We start from the raw sequence: 16,902 nt of genomic DNA, 5'->3' as shown, positions 1-16,902 counted from the left end.
CACCCCAGATGGGACTCGAACCCACAATCCCTGGCTTAGGAGGCCAGTGCCTTATCCATTAGGCCACTGGGGCTGATATGATCTGTATCCACTGCACATTTTTCCATCCATGAGATCGCACGTTTCTCCCTCGTCAACGATCCTGAACTGCTCGACTTCTTCTACATAATAGCTGTCAAGGAAACAATAGCTTAGCATTATACAGTGAGATGGTGTGGATGTGTTGTGTTATGTTTTTTTATCATTGTTAAAAATGACTCTAATTTGTATCACATATTTTGTGTGAAACCATATACCTGCCATTGCCAAGAGTCAAGGATGCAGATATGAAGGAGAGCATCAAGTTCTCTCACTATCAGATCACCAATGGGAACCTTGTCCTCCCATAAACTTTAAAAAAAAAATCACAAGTACAATAACAATGTCATATATAAATTTTTTTAATTTCACTGCATCAAATTGTTTTTAAAATAACTTCAGACGTAATTAGACATTGAACATTTTTTTTTCTTCTTTTGAAATATTTTTTAACATTTTAAGGCAATCACTGCAGATGACATCATGACGCATTTTGCAGACATGGGCCCCACATTTGGCACAGTGTGCCCCACATTTGGCACAGTGGCTCCACACACGTCTGCGCTGGAAGCACAAAGTGCACTGCTTGCAGCTTTTAGATGGCCCTGGCCCTTCTTTTTCTTCCTCTTCTTCTTCTTCTTTTCCTTCTTCCTTCTTCCTGAAGGACCAGGTTTTCTGGCTGTTCCATGCAGGATCGACAGCCACAAAGAGTACAAAAGCATTGAAGCCATTAAGACATGTCCAGCATGTGATATAAAATGCACATTGGCCCTCTCGGTGTCTTGCGCCAGCACGAGTATGTACCACACATCTGAAAAAGAAATGCTCAGATGGTTTGAATACATTTACACACAACCTTCTTATTATGAAAAAGAGTCTGAAATCTTCCAATAATATGTAAAATATGGAATACAATTGAATAAATAGTATGGCTATATCAGACAATCACAATAATACATAATAATACTACATACAAATGTATTTACTTAACATGTACATAAGTAAATAACTTGGGTAATAATTGATATGTTGCTTACCTGGTCCAGGTGGTCCACAGCTCCTTTGGCTTTGCTGTAGTCCAGGATGATCTGGGGCTTTAACTTACCAGACTCCTGGAATACTGGCTCCCCGTTTTTTGTACTGCGGAGGACCACATTCTTCGTACATACGACACTGCTGTCCAGTCCTGGGTGAATGCAAAGCAAGAGGACAGCACCCGTCTCTGCTTCACGGTGAGCAGCTGCTGGGGGAGCTCTGGCTTATTTTTTCGCACTGTCCCGACCAGAGCCATCTTGCCCTTTTGGAGCTCTGCAGCCAGGGGGAAAGATGTAAAAAATTGCCCGCAGTCACTGTGTAGCCCTTTTCAGTTAAGATAAGATAAGATAAGATAAAACTTTATTAATCCCGAAGGAAATTCTTAGCTGAAGGACCACCCGCATCCCCTGGTTCCGTTCTCTGGGTGCTGATGCGGCAGACCTCTGTGTACAATTCCAATCTCCATGCATAGGAGGTCTGCACATCACTCAGCACCCAGATTTTTAACCCGTACTTGGCGGGTTTGGAGGGAATGTATTGTTTGAACGAACAGCGGCCCCTGAAAGGGACCAGCTGTTCATTAACACATACATCCCTCGCTGGGTTATACATTTTTGGGATGCAGGTGGTCCATTGGGTCCACAGATCTCGCACAGGAGCCAGCTTGTCTCACCTGTGGCGCTCTGGCCAGGACAGTCGATCATCAAATCACATAGCGAGGTTGATGGAGGAAAACCTTTTTTGGGACATCTTGGCTGCAAAAATGACCCTCCCTGTTGTTTCATCCCAGAGGCTCTTCATGGACTCGTGTCTGGACCGGTACATGCCGCCCAGGATCAGCAGCCCCAGGAATTCACGCAGCTCCTCAAGATCCACATCTCTCCATTGTGGCACTGAATGCCTTCAATGCTTTTGCTTTTGAAAGGTCCACAGCTGCGTGGTAGCGCTGCAGTGTCTCTCCGAGTCTTTCTTCGTGTCTTTGCTTCTTTTTAACGTCCCGGGCAGGAGCAGGTGAGTGATCGCAGTTCCGCCGACGTCACAGGTTGAGGGAAAAAAGGGCAATCGGGCAGTTCAACACAAATTTTAGAATTCAAACTTAAATGTTTCTAATCCATCACCAGAACACTGGGAAACACATTTACTACCCTTTGTGTCATCAGGGACAAAAATGTCCGCTTCTAAAAACTGCTCTAAAAACTGAACAGATTCATATTTTTCTGCATAAATATGTGAAACAACTTCAGGACTGCTCAGAACTACCAAACATGAAATCATTGGAGGAGTTTAACGCTTTAAATGCCAGGTAGATTGCATGATGCAAATATTTCATGTAAACATGCACAAAACAAGTTATTTTACAAGTTGGGAGGCTCAGGCATTATTTTATATCTGTCATGTCAAAGTTTATCCAAAATATTGAGTTGGAGTTATTAGTGTTTGTATTGCAGCAGTTTTAAATGGTGTTTTCCACTTAGGTCCATTAACTCCTATTATAATACTACATTTTAATATCAGAGCCATAACAACATGGAATCATGCATTTCTTAATGTAAGGGTTTCATTTGTGAGGACATGTCAAAGTTCATGATCATAAATTCAGCTTCACATTCTTCATTTCACTGCTTCTAAGACAAAAACATGTTCTGACCTGAAATCACAGTCAGTGATTCAAATGAAAGTGAAACATCATCAACATTTAAAGCACAAAGTTGAAGCTGCTGTCACTTCCACACACTCTGCTTCTACACACAGCACAGACTCACTGAGGAACCAGAACCCAACCTGAACCCAGCATGTAGAGGCTGAGTGAATGTGGTGCTGAAGGTGTGGAGGTGGATCAGTGTGTCAGAGGAGACTCTGTAGAAGGACAGAGTGTCAGCAGGACAGTCCACATACACTGCTGCTCTGTCAGAGCCAGAGGAGGAGGAGATGAGTGTTTTTTCTGTTATTGTGACAGACAGAGTAACCACGATCAGAGCAGCTCAGACTCCAGGACTGATTGTTTGCTCCAAACCTGCAGTCATCACTGTTTCCTTTCCTTCTGATTCTTCTGTAACTCACTGATATATGAACCCCTCCTGTCCTCTGAAACTGTTGTGTGGTCCCACCACCACCTCTCCTTCAATGGACAGCATCCAAGCACTGGGCTTCATCATCTCAACTGAAATGAAGAGTTTTTTTCAATTTCACATAGATGGCGGAAAGAGTCATCTATGTGAAAAAACCATCAGCTCTCACCTGTTTACAACTCTGTCCTTTCATCCCTTCCTAGCAGGTTTCACCCCCATTTAAACTCTAATGATGGGCTATCAACTAGTCCTGCACAAGTCCCTGGCATAGTTTCTGGCTATACATGTTACACTCTATACAGTGTGTTATACAGCTATAACACACTTACCGTACATTGCAGCAGCTATCCACTGATGTTAGCATTAATGTGCTAGTTAGTGTGTGTGTGTTGACAGTCTGCTATAGTCATCTGGGTGGAAAGACAGCATTTCTCATCATCTATGGAGGCTTGGGATACAGTTACAAAATAAATCTAGTCAATGCATATTCTAATCTAATCTCTAATCCAATTATTTTACACCAACTACTGACTGTTGACTACTATGACTACTGTTAGATTAGGACACCAGTATTACCATCCAAACAAAAGGTTCCACTGAGATTTGAACTCAGATCGCTGGAGTCAAAGTCCAGAGTGCTAACCATTACACCATGGACCCTGCTTCACATGGATCTTCTTCTCCTCCTCTATCCGGCGAGACTGTCCTCCATGAGGAGACTGTCCTCCATGTCTAGATAAGGCTTGTCCTGTCCTGTGATTTTTGTGACTTTTTATTCCCTGAACACCCAGCTTTGCTATCCTTGGGATAATTTTTTGACATGGAGCAAATAAATTGGTCGCTCAGTGCATTGGACAACATTTTCTCACAAAGAAAGACATCACCGGGAGAACCCCTCTGCCCTGAAGGGACCCTAGAAGATGTGGAGGATCTATTCATCTATTGGACATTGGTAGTAGGCATACTTCTGAATTGCGTGGGAGCTGTCCTGCTGTACCGAAAAGTTGGAAAAGCCGCTGCTGGCAAATTGGCACTACCACTAAGCATGGACACAAAACAAGACCCTGGGCTCATGGGACCTCGGATCTCAGAATTACATCAGAAGATGGACCGGATGGAAGAGCTGATCTGCAACATTTCAGCCCGCTCCGGAGAGGGCTGGAAGCGGGTGGATAACATCGGAAGACAGTCCGACCATTTGAGGATCTCAATGGAAGGAATATCTGCAAGGGACGAATGCGCACTGAGGCCGGACTGACCTATCGATCACTGATCTGGGCAAATTAATTACAGATCGAAAATTGTTGTTATGATTTTGGTTGACTTTCTGTCTGCCCCCCTCCCCCCCCCCCCCCCTCCTGAGGCCCTGAAGAATAGCCCAGCAGCTGTGCTCCTATCTGACTCCTGTGCAACTCCTATCTCCCGTCAAGGACAACTGGTGAACTGCCTGTAAACATCTTGGCAGTCTCAGTCATACTATCGCACACACTTCTCATGGAACTGACGCACATACATTCCCCTCCCTACCCCTCCCTTCCTTCTCGTCTGCCTCCGTATCTGTTGTTTTCTCCCCCCACTCTTGCACTAGACACCACAATAGTTTTAATTTGCACATACAAATACTACCGTTTACTGCTTACTTTTGCACTTCAGCCACTTTACAGTCTGTTTACATTGTTCATGGACATTTGGATAGTTATAACATTTATGACTTGATAACCTGTACATACTTAATATTTTATATTTTATTTGTATCTATTCTCTATTCTATTTTACTGTGTCTTATATTTCAAGCTGCTCACTTAGAGACAAATAAAATTTTCTGAATCTGAATCTGAACAATATGTGAGAGCCCAGAACTGTGGGTCTTCAGAAACAACACTGACGGCTGTGTGCTGCAGAAGTTCTCTAACAACACTGCAATTGTTGGTTTCATCACTGACAACGTCGACGTAGAGTACAGAGGACTGATGCAGAACTCTGTGGACTGGTATCAGCGAAACCACCTCCTGATCAATGCAGGACTTCCTGTGCGTTTTAGAGGATACCTCCAAGAGACTTTTTTTCTCGTCTAGAGGTGATACGTATGTGTACCAATTTTCATGTCTGTAGGTCAAACGGGGACTCAGATCTCATTCCAGGGGGCGCTGCTGAGCCATGTGGCCACGCCCACATATGACGATTTGGGGGTTTTAAAAGGTGCACAGGGGCTGATGTCATGATAGAGTAAGAGGCAGGTAGGATGAACAAATCAAGAAACACAGCAGCTTTCCCTATGGTGGCGAAGGGTCAACTTCATGACGTTGCCCCGCCCACACGGTGTAACATGCATTTATGCTTGCATTTCAGAATCAGAATCAGAAATACTTTATTGATCCCAGGGGGAAATTGCTTTCATTCCAGGTGCTCCATGTATACTCAAAAAACAGGTTACAAATATAAAAAAAGGTAAAGTAGTAAGCGTAAACTAAAAATAAAACCTAATAAATTCTAAACATTAATAAACATTCAGTTTAAATCCAGGCTCTCGCACGTTTCGTGCTTGGGCCCTAATAAAGTAAAATAAAATCTTAATCACAGCTTCCTTAATACGAGCTGAACTTCATAGCTATAGCTTCATAGCTGTAGTTTCAGAAGCCAGTTTAATACCGTTCATGTCTATATTTGATATAACAGACACGATGACCATCCTTTAATGCTTTTGTTGCTTTATTACTTGAACTTTTGTCGCTGAGCTCCGATGCTTTTTGATGAAGCATTTTAGCAACAGACTGTTGCACTGTGTCCGTCTTTATTGTGATGACAGCTCCTATTTCTTCACACTTTAGATGTTCCTAAAAGTAGAGTGTGCATCACACACTGTACAGTATTTATCAAGTATTATTGTTCCTCCAGTGCACCATTTCTTCTGTATAATTATTATTAGCAGTTATTACTGAAGATCGATGCCCCTACAAATATTCAAACTTACTGTAAATTCAGTTGTAGGCTGATTCATCACTGTCATTTCTCCATTGTTGTTGATGGATAACCAACTTTAGATATTTTTAATGAACAATAAATGCCCTGAAGCTCTGAAGTGTATTGTTTTTACACTGCACACCTGGTTTGGATCTTACAATGGTAACCTAAACATCACAGGAACTATACAAGAACAACCTCATGGAGGCTTCAGTGGTGTTTGTAATAAAACACTATCCTTCTTTTTTCACAAACAGTACAATACAGCACATGTGACTCCACAATGAGCAAAGCAGAGACCGCAGACCACGTAACACGGCGTTACTATGCTGGAAAAAACGTGTCTGCCTGTGAGCTTCTGTTATGTACTGTAGCATCCTAACTTCCATCCTTACAAACCACCTGTCCTCTGTTTAAAATGTGGACATTATTGTCCTCAAAAGACTGACTGTCCTTTCTCTTTGAGGTGAAGATGGACTGCTGAGTGTTGTCCTGTGGATGTGTCTCTTCTGTCCTGTGCTCTTTACCTGTGGGGTGGCTGTGGGTTTTTATTGACTAATAACATATCAGTTCTAGAATGATGTGTGTGTGTTTGATGTGATTTGATGTGTGTGTTTATCTGGTTTTAGGGGTCAGTGTGTTCATCCATACGCGGCCGCCTGTGTGTGTTGATGTAAATGTGTGTGTCCTGTCAGCCATGATCATGCTGAGACAGAATAATGCTGGAAAAAGCTCCCAGCTGTTAGACCTGAAGGTAAAGCTGCATGCTGTTGTGGTTTCTCTGAGTGTAGGATCACAAGACTTCTGCTGTTTTATGTTGTGTGTGTTGATCACGATCAATGATCAATTCAGAAGTTAAAAGAAAAAGGCGTGGTGGCCAAGTGGTAAGGCGTTGGTCTTGTAAACCAAAGATCATGGGTTCAATTCCCATTCATGCCTTCAAAGATCTGTAGGAGGTTCCTTTTAAAGAAAGACAAAACCCATTGAGAGTAAAAACTATAGACAGAGCTTCCGTGATGTCACCCATTTGTTTCTGAAGAGCCGTTCTGAGGCTCGTGGGAGCCGCCATGTTGGAAGCATCACGTCCGCCAAAAACTCCAAATACGTACAAAGAGGGGGAGCACGAGTGGAGTTTGGGGGCGGGCCATCGTGAAAGCAGGAAACTCGCGCTGTTATACGTCAGCCTTCTGCTGCTCAAGTGGCAATGCCTATAATTATGCAGAATTTTAAGTCCGAATATAATTAAAACGAGTAAGTTATATAAAAAAAAATCACCCCCATACAATTGACACTAGAAGAGAACCTATCATCTGAGACCAGAATTTTTTTGTACCAGGCTGTAAACATGTTCATTCCTGCTGTGAAGTCGGACATTTTAACATGGGAGTCTATGGGAAATGACTCGCTTTTGGAGCCAGCCCCCAGTGGTTGCGGCATGAATTACAAGTTTTGACACTTCCGCATGGGCTTCAAGTTTGAACCCCGAAGGTTGCCGTCTGACAACACCACACAAAACAAAGATGTGTTAAACTGTGTGATCGTTGGCTGGAAGCACTGCTTCATGAACCTGTGTTTACTGTTCATTAAGCTTAGAGACGTTTCAGGAGTATGTTTGAGGAGTAAACTGATGCAAGTCCTCACAACAAGTGTATTTCACTGCACAAACACACACTCAGCTGATGTGTCCCAGGAAATGTCTTTTTGTCTGACGTATTAGAAGATTCTAGATTCTAGATTCAACAACTAGACAATTAACCCCTGCTGAGACCCCCACAGGGTTTCTGTGGCTGTATCTCCCTCATTCTTCATCCTATGTGGATGAAACCTTACAGTCATGCTGAACATTTGACTCTGCACAGCTGATATGCTGAAATGCTACAGACACTGCGCCACCTACTGGCCAGAGGACCTGTCTTTTGTTTAGGGGCCTTAAACAATTTCCCTCTGGGATTACTAAAGTACCTAAAATAAAAAAACAATGTAAAAAAATTTCCCAGAATGCATAATTTAATCCAAGTCTTCAAAATGGTGGAACAAACATTTCACACATTTCATTTCAGATCCTTTATTGTTCTGGAAAGAAAACCAAAACAAAGTCCTGACGTCCCATTACAAATATCATGGCAGCTGTTCATCCCTCTCCTGACGGTTCTCTTCCACCTCCAGCTTGTCCACACTTTCCGAGCTTTCCGAGCACATGTGACACGCGTGGTAGATAGGTCGCTAATTCCAGACAGCTATAGCGCACAGTAGTCTTTTATTCATTTACATTTCAGTTTCAGCTGCTGACACATGAAGATCAGAGGGCACACATGGCTCGTTGGTCTAGGGGTATGATTCTCGCTTAGGTTGCGAGAGATCCCGGGTTCAAATCCCGGACGAGCCCTGATGTTTAACTGTATTCCTTGTAGTTGACTCTTTTCAGTTCCTCTCTAACTACCACACAGCTTTACAAAGCTAACAAAGTTCTATTCAGACTCATCCCAATCCAGAGCAGTTGTTCCACAGTAACACCTGCAGGATGACGTCATCACCCAGTATGTGACCTGCACTGTGAGCTGTAAGGTCTTATACAGACAGGTGTGTGTCTGTCCTCATCAAGTCCAATCAGTATCATCAAAGACAGCTGGACTCAGATGAAGGTGTAGAACCATCTGAAGGACGATCAGAAGAAATGGACGCACCTGAGTTCAATATATGAGAGTCACAGCAAAGGCTCTGATACTTAGGACCATGTCATATTTCACTTTGTCTTTTTAATACATCTGCAAACATGTCAACAACTCTGTGTGTTTCTGTCAGTATGGGGAGCTGTGTGGACATTAATGAGGAAAAATGAACTTCAATGATTTTAGCAAATGGCTGCAATATAACAAAGTGAAACATTTAAGGGGGTCTGAATACTTCCTGCACCCACTGTACACATAACAAATGAATGTGACTGAAACAACAGCTCTGTGTGTAATATAAATATACAAACTAATGTGATTTGATCAGAACATTTTAAAAGACAGTGATGATCTGTTCTTATTGTCTAAACAGGAACAGTTGAAGCTCAGCTTGCAGCCCCTGTATCTCAGGCTTCTCAGCTTCTCTTCAGATGTTTGGACGTTTCTGCTGGAACCTCTCATTTAATGACTCACATTTAGAACTTCTGACTTTATGTGGAGGAGGGATTGATTTTGGAATGAGGAAGCTGCAGCCTGGGATTCCACCACTAGATGTCAGCATTGCACAGCATTGGTGGCTCAGTTCAGATTGAGAGAATGCAAAGAGTGTGCAAAGCTGTCATCAAAGCAAAAGCTGGCTGCTTGGAAGAATGTCCATTTAAAAATGTCATCATATGTCCTAACCAGCAGAGGGAGCACTGATCATAAACTCTCTGTCTCACATGTTATTGTCATGTGTTTTTATGGAAGATGATGCTGACTGTTGTTTTCTTGCTTCTCTCTGTAAACGGCTTGTAAACAGCAGCTTCCCTGAGGGGGAACTCAGCTAATAAATGATGCTGTAACCTCTGGGACTTGATCTGCTGGGTGGGAGTCCACTACATTATCCATCCATCCTCATCCATCCAGCTACACCCTCCCTCTTAAGATGCAGGCTGGAGGATGCGGGCATCGATCCCGCTACCTCTCGCATGCTAAGCGAGCGCTCTACCATTTGAGCTAATCCCCCTTGTACAAAGGGTCAATTGCAAGTCAATCAGGACTCACTGCACTACATGAAGTGTACTAGTGACGAATTGGAAGCATCAGACTTTTAATCTGAGGGTCCAGGGTTCAAGTCCCTGTTTGGGCAGAACACTTTGTACTCCCTCTTGCTTGTACTCCCCTTCCCTCTCTGTTAATGTGCTTGGAAAGAGCTCTGTGAACAGCCAGCCTCTTTGTGTCTTGCCCTCCTTGTGCAAGGTGTCAATGGTCGTCCTTTTGGCAACTGTCAAGTCAGCAGTCTTCCCGTGGTTGTGCAGCCTACAGAACTAGACTGAGACCATTTAAAGGCCTTAGCAGGTGTTTTGAGTTCATTATCTGGTTAGAGTGGCTCCAGGTGTCTTCAATGTTGAACCTTTTCACATATTCTCATTTCCTGACATACTGAATGTGGGTTTTCATTGGTTGTCCGTTATAACCATCAAAATTAAAAGAAATAAACACTTGAAATATTTCAGTCTGTGTGGAATGAATGTTTGCATTATACAGCTTTCACCTTTTGAATGGAATTACTGAAATAAATCAACCTTCTAATGATATTCTAATTATATGACCAGCACCTGTAGTGGTGTTTTGTTGCAGCCTGTGGGGTCACCATAGAAACAAAGCTATTTTATGAGTATGAGTAATGAGTACCCTAATTAAGACACCTGTGTGATTCTCCTTTCACTCCTGTCAGGGCAGATCCCATGTATTTTAATGGGGGTTGCACCCTCCGAACAACTTCTCTTTTTGTCCAAACCGAAGCCTTCATACCAAAAATAAGAACACCGTCAGAATCACAAGAAGTTGCTCTACACACAGTATAATGTTTATGTGTATGATGTCAAAGATGTGGAGATGGTGGCGAGTTACACAATATGGCTGCTCTGCTTCTCTGTTTTTGGTTTTACATGATGTCTTAATGGAAGAATGACCGGCACTCTTCCCAAATAACTGGATCTACAGGCAAAACGGTTTGGTGTTCAGTTTTAAGAGTGACACCATCAGAAAGCTAACGAGTGTTCCTTCGAGCCGATATACAAATTATCCCAGTTAGATGGACGGTGTAGGCCTGAGTACAGGTTAGAGAGATTTTTTAGGCATCTTCTTAGCCTCCCTCCACTCTGAGTGATGACATCACCCACTCTGCCTTTGATCATTCCACGCAATCAAAGTCAAAAGTCAAAGTCAGCTTTATTGTCAAATTTCTATATGTGCTGGACATACAGAGAATCGAAAATTGCGTTACTCTTCACTCCGCAACATATAACATATAACTAAAAACTCAAGATAAATATAAAGTGTAAAAAGGCACACACAAAATACAAGGCACAAAATGAAGGCACAATGCAGTAAGAGTGCAAAAGATGTATAGTGCAAGACAGTGCAGTTGGCAGAATGTAAACAGTCCAGGAATGGTTTAAGTTATAGCAGCTTATATGAGACTGGTATGATATGACTAGGGTGCAAGAGAATGCACAGGGTAAAGTGGCTGGTGCACAGAGTTCCTTTTTGGTAAAGTGGCCGGTACAAAGAGTTCCTATCTTGGGGAGGGCTTGGGTGTCAGGGTCAGGGTTTTTTTGTAGAGGAAAGGGGGAGAGAGTGGGGCACAGCAGGGAGAGAGTTCAGCTTCCTGACAGCCTGGTGGATGAAGCTGTCCCTCAGTCTGCTGGTCCTGGCCCGGAGGCTGCGCAGTCTCTTTCCTGATGGCAGCAGACTAAAGAAGCGGTGTAAAGGGTGGGTGGGGTCTCCTGTGATGCGGAGGGCCTTTCGGGTGAGACAGCTGTCGTAGAGGTCTTGGAGGGAGGGCAGAGGGACGCCGATGATCCTCTCAGCTGCTCTCACTATGCGATGAAGCGTCTTCCTGCAGGTGGCGGTGCAGGCTCCGTACCACAGTGATGCACCTGGACAGGATGCTCTCAACAGCCCCTCTGTAGAAGGTGCACAGGATGGAGGGAGGGGCTCTGGCTCTTTTGAGCTTGCGGAGGAAGTAGAGGCACTGCTGTGCCTTCTTGGTCAGTGATGCAGTGTTGTTAGTCCAGGAGAGGTCCTCAGTGATGTGCACACCCAGGAACTTGGTGCTGCTCACCTGCTCCACAGCAGCACCGTCGATGGTCAGAGGGGTGTGCCGACTGTGTGCTCTCCTGTAGTCCACAACCATCTCCTTTGTCTTCTCCACATTCAGGGAGAGGTTGTGGTCTCTGCACCACTCGGCCAGAAGGTGCACCTCATTCCTGTAGTTTTGTTTCATCTCCACTGTAGGACAAAAAATTCACAGCTTTGTGGCTCTGTGGCACAATGGATAGTGCATTGGACTTCTAGTTAAACACAGGAGAAGTGATTCAAAGGTTGTGGGTTTGGGTCCCACCAGAGTCAAAGTGCCTTTTAACTTCCTGTGGCACCGTCCTTCAGGGAGGATACCTGTTGCAGCAGCTCCCGTCCTGAGAGCTAGAAAAAAGGACTGCACTCAGACATCTCGGAAAACAGCGTCGCTGCCCCCGGTTTTGTGACTGTACAGGTGGACAGAGATGTGACTGGTGTGAGCTTTTGCTTGGCACAGAGGCAGCTAATAAACTGAAAGTTGTACCTTTTTCAAATGACATGGTGAGGAGGAGGATACACAACACAAAGCTGGATCTGCCCTGTGCTGTGTGCTGTCATTGTTCATTGTTGAGAACGCCGATCCACAAATTCAACATGTTGCTGATGATCCCCTTTCCCTTTGGTCTCTTCCAAAAGCTAATGGTAATGGAATGCTTCTCACTGTCCTGCACTGTCTCTGCCACACCCTTCCAGTGTGAGTAGGGTGTGTTTGTACTAAAGTCACACTGTTTCTCAGCATAACTCTCTGTATGGCCCGTACGGGGATTGAACCTTGGTGTTATTAGCACCACATTCTAACTAACTGAGCTAACCAGCCCTGGCAAAGTTTAACACACCTGTCATTTCATCGGAAAACAAAAGCATACTTATCTAGCATACATAAATGTCATTGTCTGTACTGTATCCCCAATGGTACAGCAAATCACTCATTAAGGAATATGACATGCAGTTTTTATTTAGTAACAATGTTTAGCTTTTAATCTTACGTAGAGAAGTAGAAGGAGTGACTTTTAACCCTCGAGAGTTTCATCATAATGTCACATCATTTTTTCACCGATTTTTTTGGCTAAAGGGCCGATGTGACATATATGTCACAATGATTTTTATCTGATTTGATTTTTTATCTGAAGTGCATTTGTTCAATACATGTGTTTACAACACGTTTATGTAATAAAGGATGTGTTATGTAGTCATTAGAATCCTTGACTGGTCAAATCTTACATTTAGCAAGTAGATTTTTAAAATTAGCTAGCTCTGCGTCTTTAAACACAAAATCACCTACAAACAAACCAGCCTGTTTCCTTAAGGACCCACGGTGACATAGGTGTCACCGGTCCTTTAGGACCCCAATGGTACAGCAAACCACTCATTAAGGAATATGACAGCAGTTTTTATTTAGTAAACATAAAATGTACCCCCCCCCCCCCCCCCCCCCCCGGGTAAGTTGAGTTTGAGACCCCAGCTGTAGATCTTTGTTTAAAAAAAAAAAAAAAAGAAGACCATATTTCCCAGTTTTTTAAGTCCGGTTGGCGCCTCCGGCCGCCCGTGTGTCGAGCAAGCCACCTCCTCCTACAGCCAATCACGAGGCCGAGTGCTACTACGAATTGACTAACATCCGGTCCTTTATGTCCTTTAGACACACCTGTAGTCTGACAAGCGGCTCCGTTTCTTCAGGCTTCATGGATAAATACAGCTGGGTATCATCAGCATAACAATAAAAGTTTATGCCGTGCTTCTGGACTATGTTTCCTAGAGGGAGCATGTAGAGGGTGAACAAGAGCGGTCCGAGCACAGAACCCTGTGGAACACCGTGATTAAAACTTGTACCTCTGGAAGAAACATCATATACTGGGTCATGCCAGTTTTTGCCTTGGTGGCCACCATTCTCTCATCAACAGCCAGTTCTTTCCTTGGGTAATAATGATCCATGAGAGGCTTGATTCTGAGCAACTTGTCATATGCTGGTGTTTCCTTCTTCTTGTCCTTTTTTTTTTGGTCCTCCTCTGGGTTCACTGGGGTGGATGTTCCAAACGTGGGCAGCAGTGGCTCAGTGGTATAGCAGGGTTGTCCAATAACCGTAAGGTTGGTGGTTTGATCCCAACTCCTCCCTGGTCACTGTTGTGTGTCCTTGGGCAAGACACTTTACCTGCATAGCCTCCAGTGTACTCACTGGCGTATGGCACTCTTTGCCAGGCTGCCTTGAGCAATTTCCCCATTGTGGGACTAGTAAGGTTTCTTAATTCATTTTTTAATTAAAACCAGAGCCCTGAATCTGTCCCTAGGCATCACAGTAGCTGGTATCGGCACTGACGTGACTGTATTCTCCCTCCAGTAATCTTGGATATTTGGCAGTGACACCAGTGATGTGTATAAAAGCAGCCCAAAAAACTTGTAGAGCTCCTCAACTTCAACATCAGCCCATTTGTACTTCTTCCGTGCTGCTTTGTTCTTTGCTACATACAAGTGGGCTCACCCTCTTCATCTTCCTCTCTAAAAAATAATTCAAGGGCTTGCTGGACATTCAGCGAACGCTTCAGGAAAATTCTCATTTTCCTTACATCAATGTGAATGCTTGGTTTACGAAAGAAAAATCACAACTAATAAGCAAAACGTAACATAAATAAAAAAATATAAAATATAATCCAAAATAAACACTAGGAAAATCAGTGTATACATTGCTTTGAAATGAGCATGATATTATTATACTCATCTAAATTCAGATAAAAAGGTAACAAACAGCTAAACACTTACCAATTTATCTGTGTAGGCCTATTTATTATTTCACCTCTGCTCTGTACACATAAACCTTTTACAGTGTTTACAACAGAGCAAAGGCTATAAATACATTCATGGAAAGTTTGCCTTACCGGTCATGGCCGATGACAAAAGGCGAGTCAGTATGGCATTACATTTAAGTCATAACTCCAGGGGGCGCTGTTGCACACTCGCAAGCGTAGATATTAACTTTGCGTGTGCAATCACACTCTTTCGCACGCAATATGATCAACAGAGAGCAGGACTCCACCTGCGCTCTTGCTCTCTCTCTGCTCGTGAGGTGAAGCTATGCTCGCGCAGAGAAAAACACTTTTGACTGTTTGGGGGCGGGACCAAGGGGTGTGGGGGACGGGGAGAGGGTGCTTATCCTTCTTTAGATTGGTCACTCTCAGACCTGGTCCCATATCAGTTCACAAGGGGCACTTGTTTTAGAGCCAGAATACAGATTACAAAGAGCACACTGTATGTTTACATGTCATCCAGGTCATATTCATAGAGACCACTGAAGCAAGGCGTCTGGACTTGTAGAGTTTTCTTGAAGACGTTTCTCTGCTCCTCCAAGCAGCTTCATCAGTTCTAACTGTTGGTGGGAAACATGGTTTATATGTGGTGGAGGACCTCAGTGGGTGGTCTGGGTAAAACTCACAAACAATAGCACTAAATGTTTCCATAGTTACCTGTGATGATCTGGCAAGCAGACTTGCAGAATGAAAAGCATTTCAGAATGAAATTCAAAATTCCAGAATGAAAGGCAGAAATCCAGAATAAGTGGCAGCATTCCAGAATAGACATCAGTATTCCGGAATGATAGGCAGAATTCCCGAATAACACTCTGTATAGTGGAACAGAAGTCAGCAGGACATCATTCTGGAATGAAAAGCATCCCAGAATGGAAGAAAGCATTCCCAAATGAAAGGCAGAAATCTAGAATGAGAGCATCCTGGAATAGACATCCATCCACCCACTCCAGAATGATAGGCAGGATCCTGGAATGGTAGACAAAATTCTGGGATTAAACCCCTAACCTGACAGTGGCCTGTGATGTCATGGAAGCGTGTGTTCCAAAATGGAAGGCAACATTCCAGGACAAAAGACAGCATAACAGAATGAAAAGCAGATTTGCAGGATGAAAGACACCATCCCAGAATGAAAAGCATTCCCTAATGAAAGTCAAAATTTTGGAATGAAATGCAGAAGTCCAGAATAAGCGGTAGCATTCCAGTATAGACATCAGTATTCCGGAATGATAGGCAGAATTCCCGAATAACATCATAACGTCATTTAATCAATAGGGCTCGACCGATTAGCTCGATCCCCATACGGCCAATCTGTGTTTTCATTGTTGAAGCGTGGACATGCCTGTTTCACTTACTGTGTGCTGGTTGGTACATTGGACTCAAGGATTGGTTTTTGAAGACACTCCTCCAAGTGGTGTCTTCAGTTCTGCTACTATTCTGGTTGGGAATCTGAGTTTTATGTGTTCAGGATCTCTGTGGGTGGATCTTGCAGGAACTCAGACTTTTAATCTGAGGGCCCAGGATTCAAGTCCCTGTTCAGGAGCAACACTATATATTCCTAACCAGAAATCTTTGTACATATCTTTACCAATGTCAAACTAAGAAAAACATGTGCTTTGTGTTGTTCTTGCACCGACTGAAACATGAAAAAAAAGAGGTCACATGTGGCTCGTTGGTCTAGGGGTATGATTCTCGCTTCGGGTGCGAGAGGTCCCGGGTTCAAATCCTGGACGAGCCCTCTTCTTTCAGCTTCAGTAGATTGAAGGTCTGTCTTATGTTTACATTTATAGCAATTATCTTTAACCCAAACAAGTTCATATTCCAACTTAGACCCTGTAAACAGCAGTCTGCTCAAACTCCTAGAAGCAATCTACAACTGATATTGTTTATTCAAGAGAAGAAGTCTTTGCACTGAGGACTAAAGTCAGAATGCAGCCCAAGGTCCAGGGAGAGCTGAGGAAGAAGTACAGGGGCTGTAAGGCAGGAGTGAAAGTAGAGGCTGCACGTAGACATTTTAAGCCAGCGATCCCCTCGGCAATAATAAGGAATGTCAACTCACTACTGAATAAGGAGATCAGGAGATCAGCCTCTGTCCTACCCGTCATCTGCCTCTGCTACTACTACGAAACTACTGTTGGTAAGTTTTCTGTCTTCTATTCAATAAGTTTATTA

The 16,902-nt window shown here is 43.5% G+C and overlaps 5 non-coding genes across 5 annotated transcripts; 2 read left to right on the top strand and 3 right to left on the bottom strand.

The window, feature by feature from the left end:
- Positions 1 to 73, bottom strand: trnar-ccu (transfer RNA arginine (anticodon CCU)). The gene has a single exon. It is a non-coding gene; the product is annotated as a tRNA-Arg (tRNA).
- A 3,697-nt stretch (positions 74 to 3,770) lies between these two features.
- On the bottom strand, positions 3,771 to 3,842 carry trnaq-uug (transfer RNA glutamine (anticodon UUG)). Its single transcript has one exon. It is a non-coding gene; the product is annotated as a tRNA-Gln (tRNA).
- Positions 3,843 to 7,010: 3,168 nt separating this feature from the next.
- trnat-ugu (transfer RNA threonine (anticodon UGU)) lies at positions 7,011 to 7,082 on the top strand. The gene has a single exon. It is a non-coding gene; the product is annotated as a tRNA-Thr (tRNA).
- Positions 7,083 to 9,748: 2,666 nt separating this feature from the next.
- Positions 9,749 to 9,821, bottom strand: trnaa-agc (transfer RNA alanine (anticodon AGC)). The gene has a single exon. It is a non-coding gene; the product is annotated as a tRNA-Ala (tRNA).
- A 6,575-nt stretch (positions 9,822 to 16,396) lies between these two features.
- Positions 16,397 to 16,468, top strand: trnap-cgg (transfer RNA proline (anticodon CGG)). The gene has a single exon. It is a non-coding gene; the product is annotated as a tRNA-Pro (tRNA).
- The last annotated feature ends 434 nt before the right edge of the window (positions 16,469 to 16,902 follow it).

The sequence above is a fragment of the Parambassis ranga genome, unplaced genomic scaffold (genome assembly GCF_900634625.1).
Source record: "Parambassis ranga unplaced genomic scaffold, fParRan2.1 scaffold_37_arrow_ctg1, whole genome shotgun sequence".
NCBI classification, from domain to species: Eukaryota; Metazoa; Chordata; class Actinopteri; family Ambassidae; genus Parambassis; species Parambassis ranga.
Note: the sequence above shows the minus strand (reverse complement) of the source record. Positions and strands in the feature narration are given on the sequence as shown.